At 45.2% G+C, this 12,366-nt stretch overlaps 1 protein-coding gene across 3 annotated transcripts in view; it reads left to right on the top strand.

The window, feature by feature from the left end:
* The window catches only part of ARHGAP10 (Rho GTPase activating protein 10), a 394,713-nt gene that overhangs the window by 34,372 nt on the left and 347,975 nt on the right, over window positions 1-12,366 (top strand). The gene's annotated exons all lie outside the window — the stretch shown is intronic.

Raw genomic sequence — 12,366 nt, 5'->3', positions numbered from 1 at the left:
AGTTTTGGAGTGGTCTCGTGTGATTTACTGAAGCTTCTGGGCTTGATAAAGACTCCTGTGCGAGATGTAACTTTGCTTTTTTCCCTCTATGATGTGCTGGGAATAATAAAGGAAGGACGTCGTTCTGCATACTCCTGCCTTGATGCTGCCATTTTTTCTGGATGGAGTGCGAGTGCTGAGGCCACGCGGGGATTGGGGGTGAAGTGGCGCGCACTATTGTTTGGTGTAACCATTCTATTTTTTCCTCTTCCAGTCTGGTGACTGTTGTATTGAGGATTTTGTAGAGTGCTGTTGATATTTTTTCACTTGACTGAAGCTTCTTGTCATCCAGCATTACATTTTTCTTTTTTAAACATTCCATGTCCTGTGTTTCCAAATAAGGCCTCCAAAATAATTTTATGATTTAGATGTTTTTCAGCGATTTTAAGAATGTCCATAGAATCTTTTATAAGGGGAATCGAAGTGCAAATTGTACTTCTCTGGTTGATCACTGTGGAGGGGGAGGAAGGAAAAGAGTAAGGGCCTGTTCATGTTCGGGTTCTGTTTATCAGTTCCGTTCAACCTTTTCGTCGGAGGAACCGATGAATGGAAACTGTTAATTCCGTTTGCATTACCATTGATTTCAATGGTAATGCCTCCATTTCAGTATGTTTCCGTTCCATAAAAGTTTCAGGTTTTTTATTTACGGAAATCATAGTGCTGTCGACTACACTATTGTTTCAGTAAAAAAAATGGAAACTTTACGCAACGGACACAAACTGAAACCTAATGAAATGAAAGCATTACCATTGAAATCAATGGTAATGCAAACGGAAGCGATAGGTTCCGTTCGGCTTTCCGTTTATCGGTTCCTCTGACGGAAAGGTTGAACGGAACCTGAACGCTGATGTGAACTAGCCCTAACACATGACAGAAGGATAGTCCAGACTAATTGCACTGTGTCCCCGAAATACGCCTGAAAACACTGGGTGTGAACATAACCTTAGGCCCCATGCATACAAACGTGTTTTTACTGCTGCAATTCACACCCAAATCCCATTCATTTCTTTGGGCCCATTCGCACGATCGTGGTTTCCACGGTCCGTACGTTGGCCGGAAACCCGGACCGCAAAAAGATAGGACAAGTCATTATATGGTCCGGGTTAATTGAAATCAATGTGTGAACGGTCCGTGATTTGCGGGCAGGTCCATGCACACGGCTATGGTCGTGTGTATGAGTCCTTAGGCCTTGTTCACATCCGCGTTGGGTTCCATTTGGGGTTTCCGTTCATCCATTCTGTCAGAGGAACAGCAATGGGAAGCCAAATGGAAACCATACCTTCCGTCTGAATTACCATTGATTTCAATGGTAATGCCTTCGTTGCAAATGGTTTTCGTTTGTTTCCGTTTCGTAAGGTTTCCGTTTTATTAGCGGAGACAATAGAGTAGTCAACTACGCTATTGTTTCCGCTAACAAATGGAAACCTTGGGGAACGGAAACCATTTGCAACAGAAGCATTACCATTGAAATCAATGGTAATGCAAACGGAAGCTGACCGAATGGATGAACGGAAACTCCAAACGAAACTAGACGCTGACTTGAATGAGGCTTTAAGTGATCTTCTATTAGATCATGGATAGGCATGCCCCTTTTTCAGATTTCCTGTAAGGGTATGTGCACACAACCTCTTTTCAGACGTAATGGAGGCGTTTTACGCCTCGAATTACGCCTGAAAAGACGGCTCCAATACGTCGGCAAACATCTGCCCATTACTTGCAATGGGTCTTACGATGTTCTGTGCAGACGAGCTGTCATTTTACGCATCGCTGTCAAAAGACGGCGTGTAAAATTACGGCCGCGTCAAAAGAAGTGCAGGACACTTCTTGGGACGTAATTGGAGCCGTTATTCATTGACTCCAATGAAAACCAGCTCCAATTACGTCCGTAAAAGACGGCGCGAAAAACGCGAGTACATGCAATAACATCTGAAATTCAGGAGCTGTTTTCTCCTGAAAACAGCTCCGTAATTTCTGACGTATTTGGCGTTGTCGTGTGCACATACCCAAATAGTGATAGCAACCACTGCTTATTGCACTTGCTCCACAGCAATGCCTTCTTAATACATTACTGTATCCTCCCCTCTGCCTTGCTCTGTACTAGAGTGTATATTATCTGTCAGGGAGTGCGCGAGGCCTACGCCAACTAATAGAACATGTTTCTATATGATTTGACAATGCACATTTCACTAGAAATGAGTGGTGAATGGCACACAAATGAAAGAGAATGCCGTTTTCTTATCCATTCTCTGTAGAAGCGAGCGGGAAAACAACCTGGTGGCTGGTCCCTGATCTGAGGTTTATTAGTAGGTCGCAATATACTATTTTACATTTTTAAATGTGTCATGTATTTAATTTTAGTTTCATTAATTAGATGCAAGTCTGTAGCAGACAAATAGTTGGGCAGATTTACTATCCAAATTAAGCAAGAATTTTGTTGAACATGCCTACTCCACATTTAAAGGATGTAGACACTTTTTGCGCCGTGCTTGACAAATAGGAGTAGATTAGCGGGAAGAGGCGTAGTTTAACTAACAGGGCGTGTCTCTACGTGACGCCGTGCACTGAAATTGTGCAAAAACTGGTGTAAACGTAGCCAATCAAGTGTTCGTATAGGGAAAAGAAAAATGGCTAACATATTTTGTGCATCTTCTGACTAGTCTAAGCTTACTCTTCCTAAACTTGCCCCATGCACGTAATTATGGGCCCATAGACTTCTATGGGCCACAGGTACCTTCCCGTTTGTTATGGGAAGGTGCCCGGGCCGTTGAAAAATATAGAACATGTCCTATTTCAGGCCGTAATTACGGCACGGGCAGGCCAATAGAAGTCTATGGGGCTCCCGTTATTACGGGTGGCTACGTGTGTGCACCCGTAAATTACGGGAGTGTTGCTAGGCGACGTCAGGGGATTTACATTTTTTAATAAAGAGAAGCAGAGAAAATGGTGTCTAAGCGATCATGTGACCCTTTTTAAGGGGTTTGGACATGATTGTGACATCATTTCCATCCCCCTTTTTTTTACAGGTCCGTAAATATGGGTTAATAAGTGTGACACAGGACCCGTATTTACGGCCAGTATTTACAGGAGGGAAAAAATATGGTCGTGTGCATGGGTCCTAAAGATGGTATTACACTGCATGTTGTTCGCTGTTTACACAATGAGATGTGCTGCCGCCAACTAATAGTTTTGCCGTTTAAAACAATCAGCCAACGAACAAGCGTTTGATCGTTCATCGGCTGATCGTTGTCCTGTTTACACAGGGCAATTTTTTTATGGGAATAATCGTTCTGTGAACGCTTGTTTTACACCAGGCCAATTATCAGGCAAAGGGCCTTTAGACAGCATTAGGTTATCTGTCTCGCTGTGTGTGTCGTGGTCCTTTTTTTTTATTTTTTTATTAAATATTGCAGCTTTTTTTTTTTTTTTCTCTATAATCTTCCCAGGGTGGTGGAGATGTTGAAAGCCTTCTTTCCTGTATTGCCTGTATAGACCGCACAGTGCGTGCGTGCGTGTGTGTGCGTGCGTGTGTGTGTGTGCGTGTGTGTGCGCTTTATAGCAGTTGCAACGAATGGGAGTCAGTTGACATTGAAATGTCATAGATTATTATTCTCCAGGAGGTGTCCGGAGAGACGCATACAGAGCCTTCTCTGTCTTATATATTGTATAGTGTTGCGGTCTTACATGGCCCACCAGCAGTACAATAGTGCTTTCATTTCACTTGTGTACCATCCAATCATAATAAGATAACTCTGCTCAGTTTGTCCCAGTCTATATAGCACAGCTGACAAGTAAGGCTTCGTTCACATCTGCGCCTGGGTCCCGTTCCGTGTTGAGTTTTCAATCAGAACGGGCCTTTAACTGACACAAACTGAAACTATAAGTTTCCATCACTATTGATTTCAATGGTGACAGATCCGGTGCCAATGGTTTCCGTTGGTCTCCGTTGTGCAAGGGTTCTGTCGTTTTGATGGAATCAATAGCTTAGTCGACTACGCTATTGATTTAGTCAAAACGACGGAACCCTTGCACAACGGAGACCAACGGAAACCATTGGCACCGGATCTGTAACACTTGAAAACAATAGTGATGGAAGCGGAAACCTGTGGTTTCCGTTTGTGTCAGTCATGGTATAGATATACTCTTGCGCTTTTGCACTTTATATTCTTGTGTGGTTCAGCATGTGGTTACCTTCCAGGTTTACTAGTTGCACATAACACATTTATACGGCTATTGTGTTCTTTTGATATTGGCTCATATTGTCCTATTTGAGATTTCGGTCTGTGGTTTGCTTCCTGTTTCATTTTTACAGGTTTGCTGATTCTTTCTGTATGTAGTGTATAATAAAGTTTGGTCAATTCATTCCTGTTTTTTCATATCCCTTTCTCATTATTTTGTGTGTGCACAATTTTGTACATGTTCCTTTTCCTCTCTCCTAGTGTGATCGGTGCATGTCTGACCCCCGGACCCTGCTCCGATCCGCCAATCCAGCCGCCTCCCAGCACCGGACGATGTTCCTGGAAGCAGATGGCTCCGGTCATAGAATAGCGGCTGAGCTGCAGTATTGCAGCTCTGCTCCTATTCAAGCTGCCGAACGGCCGCTATGTAGTGGTCGGAGCCATCTGCTTCCGGCTCCAACTACTGCATCTCGTTCCAAACATCCGCTGGACAGAGGCATTCAGAGTTGCGGGTTGGTGCCGGGTCCAGATATCGGACACTCACCGATCATATACTGATGACCTATCCGGTGGATAGGTCATCCGTTTTCAGAAAGTGATCAACCCCTTTAATGCTTGGTGTCAAATTCATGTTTTATACACATTTTACATCTTTGAATTCTTGTAGAATTCCACAAAATGAGTAAATAGTGTGCTTTCTAGAAGACCTGGGTCTGAGGAAAATATGACTGCGCAGGGTGTGTCTGGATAAACATTGCTGAACTTTCTCACCTTTAGGCCGGATTCACACGAGCGTGTGCGTTTTGCATATGCAAAAAACGCAGCGTTTTGCGTGCGCAAAAGGCACTTGACAGCTGCGTGTGACATCCCCGTATGATGCGCGGCTGCGTGCTTTTCGCTCAGCCGCCATCATTATGACACTCCGTTTGGATGTTTGTAAACAGAAAAGCACGTGTGCTTTTCTGTTTTCATTCATACTTTTCACTGCTGTTACGCGAATCACGCGCGTCCCATGGAAGTGCTTCCGTGTGGTGCGCGTGATTTTCACGCACCCATTGACTTCAATGGGTGTGTGATGCGTGAAATATGCACAAAGAACGGACATGTCGTGAGTTTTACGCAGTGGACTGACGCTGCATAAAAATCACGGACTGTCTGCACGGCCCCATAGACTAATATAGGTCCGTGCGAGGCGCGTGAAAATCACGCGCGTTGCAAGGACGTATATCACGTTCGTCTGAATAAGCCCTAAGAACTGCTTCCACGGGTTCCAACCATTGTCCAGAGTTACCTATGCATTATTATGTTTGACATATAGTTGTAAATGGACACTAGTCCGTATGAAAATGGCACTATACAAAGTTACTCTAAAATGTATATTAACCCCTTAATGGCCAGCTATTTTTTTACGTTTTTCCATCGTCACATTCCAAGAGCCATAACTTTTTTATTTTTGCATCGACATAGCTATATAAGGTCTTGCTTTTTGCGGGACAAGTTGTATTTTTTAATAGCACCATTTTGGGGTACTTATAACTTATTGATTAACTTTTTTGGGGGGTAATGGAAAAAAAAACCATAAATCTTGCCACTCTTTTTTTTGCGTCTTAGATTTACACAGTTTACTGTGTGGTATAAATAACAACTTCATTTAGCTGGTTGTTATGATTTTGGTGATACCAAATTTATATCGATGTTGTATGTTTTACTACTTTTACACAGTGAAAACACTTTTTGACTTTTTTTTCTTCAAAATTTAGTTTGTGTCGCCATGTTTTAAAAGCCATAATTGTTTTATTGTTACGCCGATGCAGTTGTATGATGGCTTTGGTTTTTCTAGTTTTCATTGGTACCATTTTTGAGTACATGCGACTTTTTGATCCCTTTTTATCAAAGTTTATTTTGAAGGCAGGATGAACAGAAAACAGCAATTCTGGCTTTTTTGTCTTTTTTTTTTTACAGTGTTCACCGTGCGGGTTAATTAACGTAATCGCTTTTATAGGTGGGTCGTTACGGATGCGGCGATACCAAATGTGTAATGCTTTTTTTTTGTTTTGTTTTTTTTTCCATGGAGTATTTTTAAGGGAAAAAGTATTTTTATTTTATTTGGGATTTTGATTTATTAACATCATTAACCCCTTCAGGACTGAGCCTGTTTTGGCCTTCAGGATGAAGGCGATTTTTCAAATCTGACGTGTCCGTTTATGTGGTAATAACTTCAGAATGCTTTTACCTACTTATTCTGAGATTGTTTTTTCGTGACATATTGTACTTTGTTAGTGAAAAAATTTTGTCGATAAATGCAATACTAATTTGTAAAAAAAACACCAAGATTTAAAGAAAATGTGCAAAAATTAGCGTTTTTCAAAATTTTAATGTATCTGCTTGGAAAACAGATAGTAATGGCACACAAAATAGTTACTAGTTTACATTTCCCATATGTCTACTTTCTGTTTGCATAGTTTTTTGAACAATCTTTTATTTTTCCAGGACGTTACAAGGCTTAGAACTTTAGCAGCAATTTCTCACATTTACAAGAAAATTTCAAAAGGCAATTTTTTCAGGGACCAGTTCAGTCCTGAAGTGGCTTTGAGGGCCTTATATATTAGAAAGTCCCCATAAATCACCCCATTTTGAAAACTGCACCCTTCAAAGTATTCAAAATATCATAAAAAAAAGTGTTTTCACCCTTTAGGCATTTCACAGGAATGAAAGCAACGTAGAGGTGAAATTTACAAATGTCATATATATATATATATTTTTTTTTTTTTTACTGTACCACAGAAGGTTTTACCTGAGAAATGCAACTCAATATTTATTGCCCAGATTCTGCAGTTTTTAGAAATATTCCACATTTGACCCTAGTGTACTAATGGACCAAAACACAGGCCTCAGAAGCAAAGGAGCACTTAGTGGATTTTTGTCCTCCTTTTTTATTTTATTTTATTTATTTTTTTAGAATATGTTTTAGGCACCATGTTAGGTTTGAAGAGGTCTTGTGACCCCATTTTGGAAACTACACCCCTCAAGAAATTTATCTAGGGATATAGTTAGCATTTTGAACCAACAGTTTGTTTGCTAAATTTATTTGAATTAGTATGTGCAGATGAAAATCTACTTTTTTTCTGAAAAAACATAGAAATTTTTACAAGGAATTGGACCCACAGCAGGGCTCAGAAGAGAAGGAGCACCATTTGGATTTTGGATTTCTGATTTTGCTGGAATAGTTTTCAGTTCCGTGTCATGTTTGCAATGCACTGGAGGGACCAAAACAGTGGAAACCACCCAAAAGCAACCCCATTTTGGAAACTACACCTGTAAAGGATCTGCCAGGTACTACATCTGGGTATACTCCCAGGATTAATCAGTCGACACCTGAGGCCAGACCTCTGAGACTGACACCTGCTCCCACCAATCAGGGTGGCAGGCTCAGGAGTGGGAGAGCCTATCGCGGCCTGGTCAGTCAGTTAGCTCCGCCCCCTGTCCATTTATACCTGCCGTTTTCTCTTCCTCCTTGCTTGTTATTATTTTTGGATTCCTGGCCCCACTGCTGCCTTGCTCCAGCCTGCTTCTGCCGTGCTTCTGCCTTGCTGCAGTTCCGTTTATCCTGCGTTGCTCTACCCCTGGCTTGCTTCTGCTCCGTGCTCCCGTTTGTATACTCCACTACTTCCTGATCCTGATTGGCTCATTCACCGCTCCGTTTCCTCGCGGCGTTCCGTGGGCTACTGTATTCCCTTGCGTGTTCCCTGTTTGTCTCCCTTGCACTTAGACAGCGTAGGGACTGCCGCCAAGTTGTACCCCGTCGCCTAGGGCGGGTCGTTGCAAGTAGGCAGGGACAGGGCGGTGGGTAGATTAGGGCTCACTTGTTCCCTTCACCTCCTTCCTGCCATTACATAATAACAAGCCCTTACCTAGTCTACCATTTCTTCTACGCTGACGCTATCATGGACCCCCTTGAGACCCTGACCCAGCAGATGCACGGCCTCTCCCTACAGGTCCAGGCCCTGGCTCAGAGGGTCAATCAGTCTGACGCTGCCTTTGTAGTACCCCTCACCTCACCTTTAGAACCCAACCTCAAGTTACCTGACCGGTTCTCAGGGGACCGTAAGACTTTTCTCTCCTTCCGGGAGAGTTGCAGACTTTATTTCCGCCTAAGACCTCACTCCTCAGGTTCCGAGAACCAGCGGGTGGGTATCATTATATCCCGACTCCAGGAAGGGCCCCAAGAGTGGGCCTTCTCCTTGGCTCCTGACGCCCCTGAACTTTCCTCCGTTGATCGGTTTTTCTCTGCCCTCGGTCTCATTTACGACGAGACTGACAGGACTGCCTTAGCCGAGAGTCAGCTGGTGACCTTACGTCAGGGTGGGAGACCTGTTGAGGAATACTGTTCTGATTTTAGAAAGTGGTGCGTAGCTTCTCGGTGGAACGACCCGGCCCTAAAGTGCCAGTTTAGGTTAGGATTATCTGACGCCCTGAAGGATCTGCTGGTTAGCTACCCCTCTTCTGACTCCCTAGACCAGGTTATGGCCCTAGCAGTACGACTTGACCGACGTCTCAGGGAACGTCAGCTTGAACGTTTCAATGTTTTCCCCTCTGACTGCCCTGCGATTCCCCCCGAGGTCCCGTCTCCTCGCTCTTCCACGGAGGACTCGGAGGTACCTATGCAACTCGGGCCCTCCATGTCCCCTCGACAACGTAGAGAGTTTCGCAGGAAGAATGGTCTCTGCTTCTATTGTGGGGACGACAAGCATCTACTGAACACCTGTCCCAGGCGCAAGAATAAGCAGCCGGAAAACTTCCGCGCCTAAGTGATCATCGGGGAGGTCACTTGGGCGCACAGGTATTTCCCGTTAATACTAAACGCAATAAGATTTTGCTTCCCTTTCAGGTCTCGTTTGCTGGCCGGTCTGCCACTGGCAGTGCCTTCGTGGATTCGGGCTCATCTGCTAATATCATGTCTGTGGAATTTGCTATGTCTCTAAAAATGCCATTTATTGATTTACCTTATCCTATCCCTGTAGTAGGTATCGACTCAACCCCCCTTGCTAATGGTTATTTTACTCAGCATACTCCTGTTTTTGAACTCCGTGTTGGCTCCATGCATTTGGAGCAGTGCTCTGTACTGGTGATGCAGGGATTATCGTCCGATCTGGTATTAGGTCTTCCCTGGTTGCAGCTGCATAATCCCACGTTTGATTGGAATACTGGGGATCTCACCAAATGGGGTAGTGATTGCCTGATGTCATGTCTTTCGGTTAACTCTATTTCTCCCCGGGAGGAGGTAAACTCGCTTCCTGAGTTTGTTCAGGACTTCGCTGATGTGTTTTCTAAGGAGGCCTCCGAGGTGTTGCCCCCTCATAGAGATTACGATTGCGCCATCGATTTGGTGCCTGGTGCCAAGCTTCCTAAGGGTAGGATATTTAATCTTTCATGTCCTGAACGTAAAGCTATGAGGGAGTATATCCAAGAATGCCTGGCCAAGGGTTTCATTCGCCCCTCGACTTCTCCTGTAGGTGCTGGCTTCTTTTTCGTGGGGAAGAAGGATGGTGGTCTTAGGCCGTGCATTGATTATCGGAACTTGAATAAGGTCACAGTAAGGAACCAGTATCCCCTTCCTTTGATTCCGGATCTTTTTAATCAGGTTCAGGGGGCCCAATGGTTCTCTAAGTTCGATCTACGGGGGGCATATAACCTTATCCGCATCAAAGAGGGGGATGAGTGGAAAACTGCGTTCAACACGCCCGAAGGTCATTTCGAATACCTAGTCATGCCCTTTGGGTTGTGTAATGCCCCTGCCGTCTTCCAGAATTTTATTAATGAAATTCTGAGAGATTACCTGGGTAATTTTCTTGGAGTGTACCTTGATGACGTACTGGTGGTTTCCAAGGACTGGTCCTCCCACGTGGAGCATGTCAGGAAGGTCCTTCGGGAAAATAATCTGTTTGCGAAGACCGAAAAATGTGTGTTTGGGGTACAGGAGATACCATTTTTAGGTCAAATCCTCACTCCTCATGAATTCCGCATGGACCCTGCCAAGGTTCAGGCTGTGGCGGAATGGGTCCAACCTGCCTCCCTGAAGGCGCTACAGTGTTTTTTGGGGTTCGCTAACTATTACAGGAGATTTATTGCCAACTTCTCGGTCGTCGCTAAGCCTCTTACGGACCTCACTCGCAAGGGTGCTGATGTCCTCCATTGGCCCCCTGAGGCCGTCCAGGCTTTTGAGACCCTCAAGAAGTGCTTTATCTCGGCCCCCGTCCTGGTTCAGCCCAACCAAAGGGAGCCATTTATTGTGGAGGTTGACGCGTCCGAGGTGGGAGTGGGGGCCGTCTTGTCCCAGGGTACCAGCTCACTCACCCATCTCTGCCCCTGTGCTTACTTCTCTAGGAAGTTTTCGCCCACGGAGTGTAACTATGATATTGGCAACCGCAAACTTTTAGCCATTAAATGGGCTTTTGAAGAGTGGCGTCACTTCTTGGAGGGGGCCAGACACCAGGTAACGGTCCTTACTGACCACAAGAATCTGGTTTTCCTAGAATCTGCCCGGAGGCTTAATCCTAGACAAGCTCGTTGGGCACTGTTCTTTACCAGATTTAATTTCTTGGTTACCTATAGGGCTGGGTCCAAAAATATTAAGGCTGATGCACTGTCACGTAGTTTCATGGCTAATCCTCCTTCTGAGAAGGATCCTGCTTGTATTTTACCCCCCGGTATAATTGTTTCTGCCACTGATTCTGACTTAGCCTCTGACTTTGCGGCTGATCAAGGTTCAGCTCCCGGGAACCTCCCTGGGGACAAACTGTTTGTCCCCCTGCAATACCGGCTAAGGGTACTCAGGGAAAACCATGACTCCGCTCTATCTGGTCATCCTGGCATCTTGGGTACCAAACTCCTCATTACCAGAAACTATTGGTGGCCTGGGTTGCCTAAAGACGTTAGGGCTTACGTCGCCGCTTGTGAGGTCTGTGCTAGGTCCAAGACCCCTAGGTCCCGACCTGCGGGCTTACTACGTTCCTTGCCCATTCCCCAGAGACCTTGGACCCATATCTCCATGGATTTTATCACCGATTTGCCTCCATCTCAGGGCAAGTCGGTGGTGTGGGTGGTAGTAGACTGCTTCAGCAAGATGTGCCACTTTGTGCCCCTTAAGAAACTACCTAACGCCAAGACGTTAGCTTCTTTGTTTGTGAAACACATTCTGCGTCTCCACGGGGCCCTGGTCAATATAGTTTCGGACAGAGGGGTACAATTTGTTTCCTTATTTTGGAGAGCTTTTTGTAAAAAGTTGGAGATTGATCTATCCTTCTCCTCCGCCTTCCATCCCGAAACTAATGGCCAAACGGAAAGGACTAACCAATCCCTGGAACAATATTTAAGGTGTTTCATTTCTGACTGTCAATTTGATTGGGTCTCATTCCTTCCCCTCGCCGAATTTTCCCTGAATAACCGGGTCAGTAACTCGTCAGGGGTCTCCCCGTTTTTCTGTAATTTCGGGTTTAATCCTAGGTTCTCCTCAGTTTCCCCTGGTTGTTCCAATAATCCCGAGGTAGAGGACGTTCATCGGGAACTGTGCACAGTCTGGGCCCAGGTTCAGAAGAACCTAGAGGCGTCCCAGAGCGTACAAAAGATTCAGGCTGATTGTAGACGTTCTGCTAACCCCCGGTTTGTCATCGGGGATCTGGTGTGGTTGTCGTCAAGGAACTTGCGCCTTAAGGTCCCGTCCAGGAAGTTTGCTCCCCGATTTATTGGACCTTATAAGGTAATTGAAGTCCTCAACCCTGTATCCTTCCATCTGGAGCTGCCCCCATCCTTTCGCATACACGACGTCTTCCATGCCTCCCTCCTGAAACGCTGCTCCCCGTCCTGGTCCCCCTCGAGGAAACCTCCTGTTCCCGTTCTCACCCCTGAGGGGGTGGAATTCGAGGTGGCCAAGATTGTGGACAGTAGGATGATCCAGGGCTCCCTCCAGTACCTGGTCCATTGGAGAGGATACGGGCCGGAGGAGAGGACTTGGGTACCTGCTCGAGATGTTCACGCTGGGGTATTGATAAGGAGGTTCCACCTTCTCTTCCCCACTAAACCGGGTCCTCTTAGTAAGGGTCCGGTGGCCCCTCATAAAAGGGGGAGTACTGTAAAGGATCTGCCAGGTACTACA

The sequence above is a fragment of the Rhinoderma darwinii genome, chromosome 1, assembly GCF_050947455.1.
Source record: "Rhinoderma darwinii isolate aRhiDar2 chromosome 1, aRhiDar2.hap1, whole genome shotgun sequence".
Classification (NCBI taxonomy): domain Eukaryota; kingdom Metazoa; phylum Chordata; class Amphibia; order Anura; family Rhinodermatidae; genus Rhinoderma; species Rhinoderma darwinii.
This window is presented reverse-complemented; position numbering and strand designations above follow the sequence as displayed.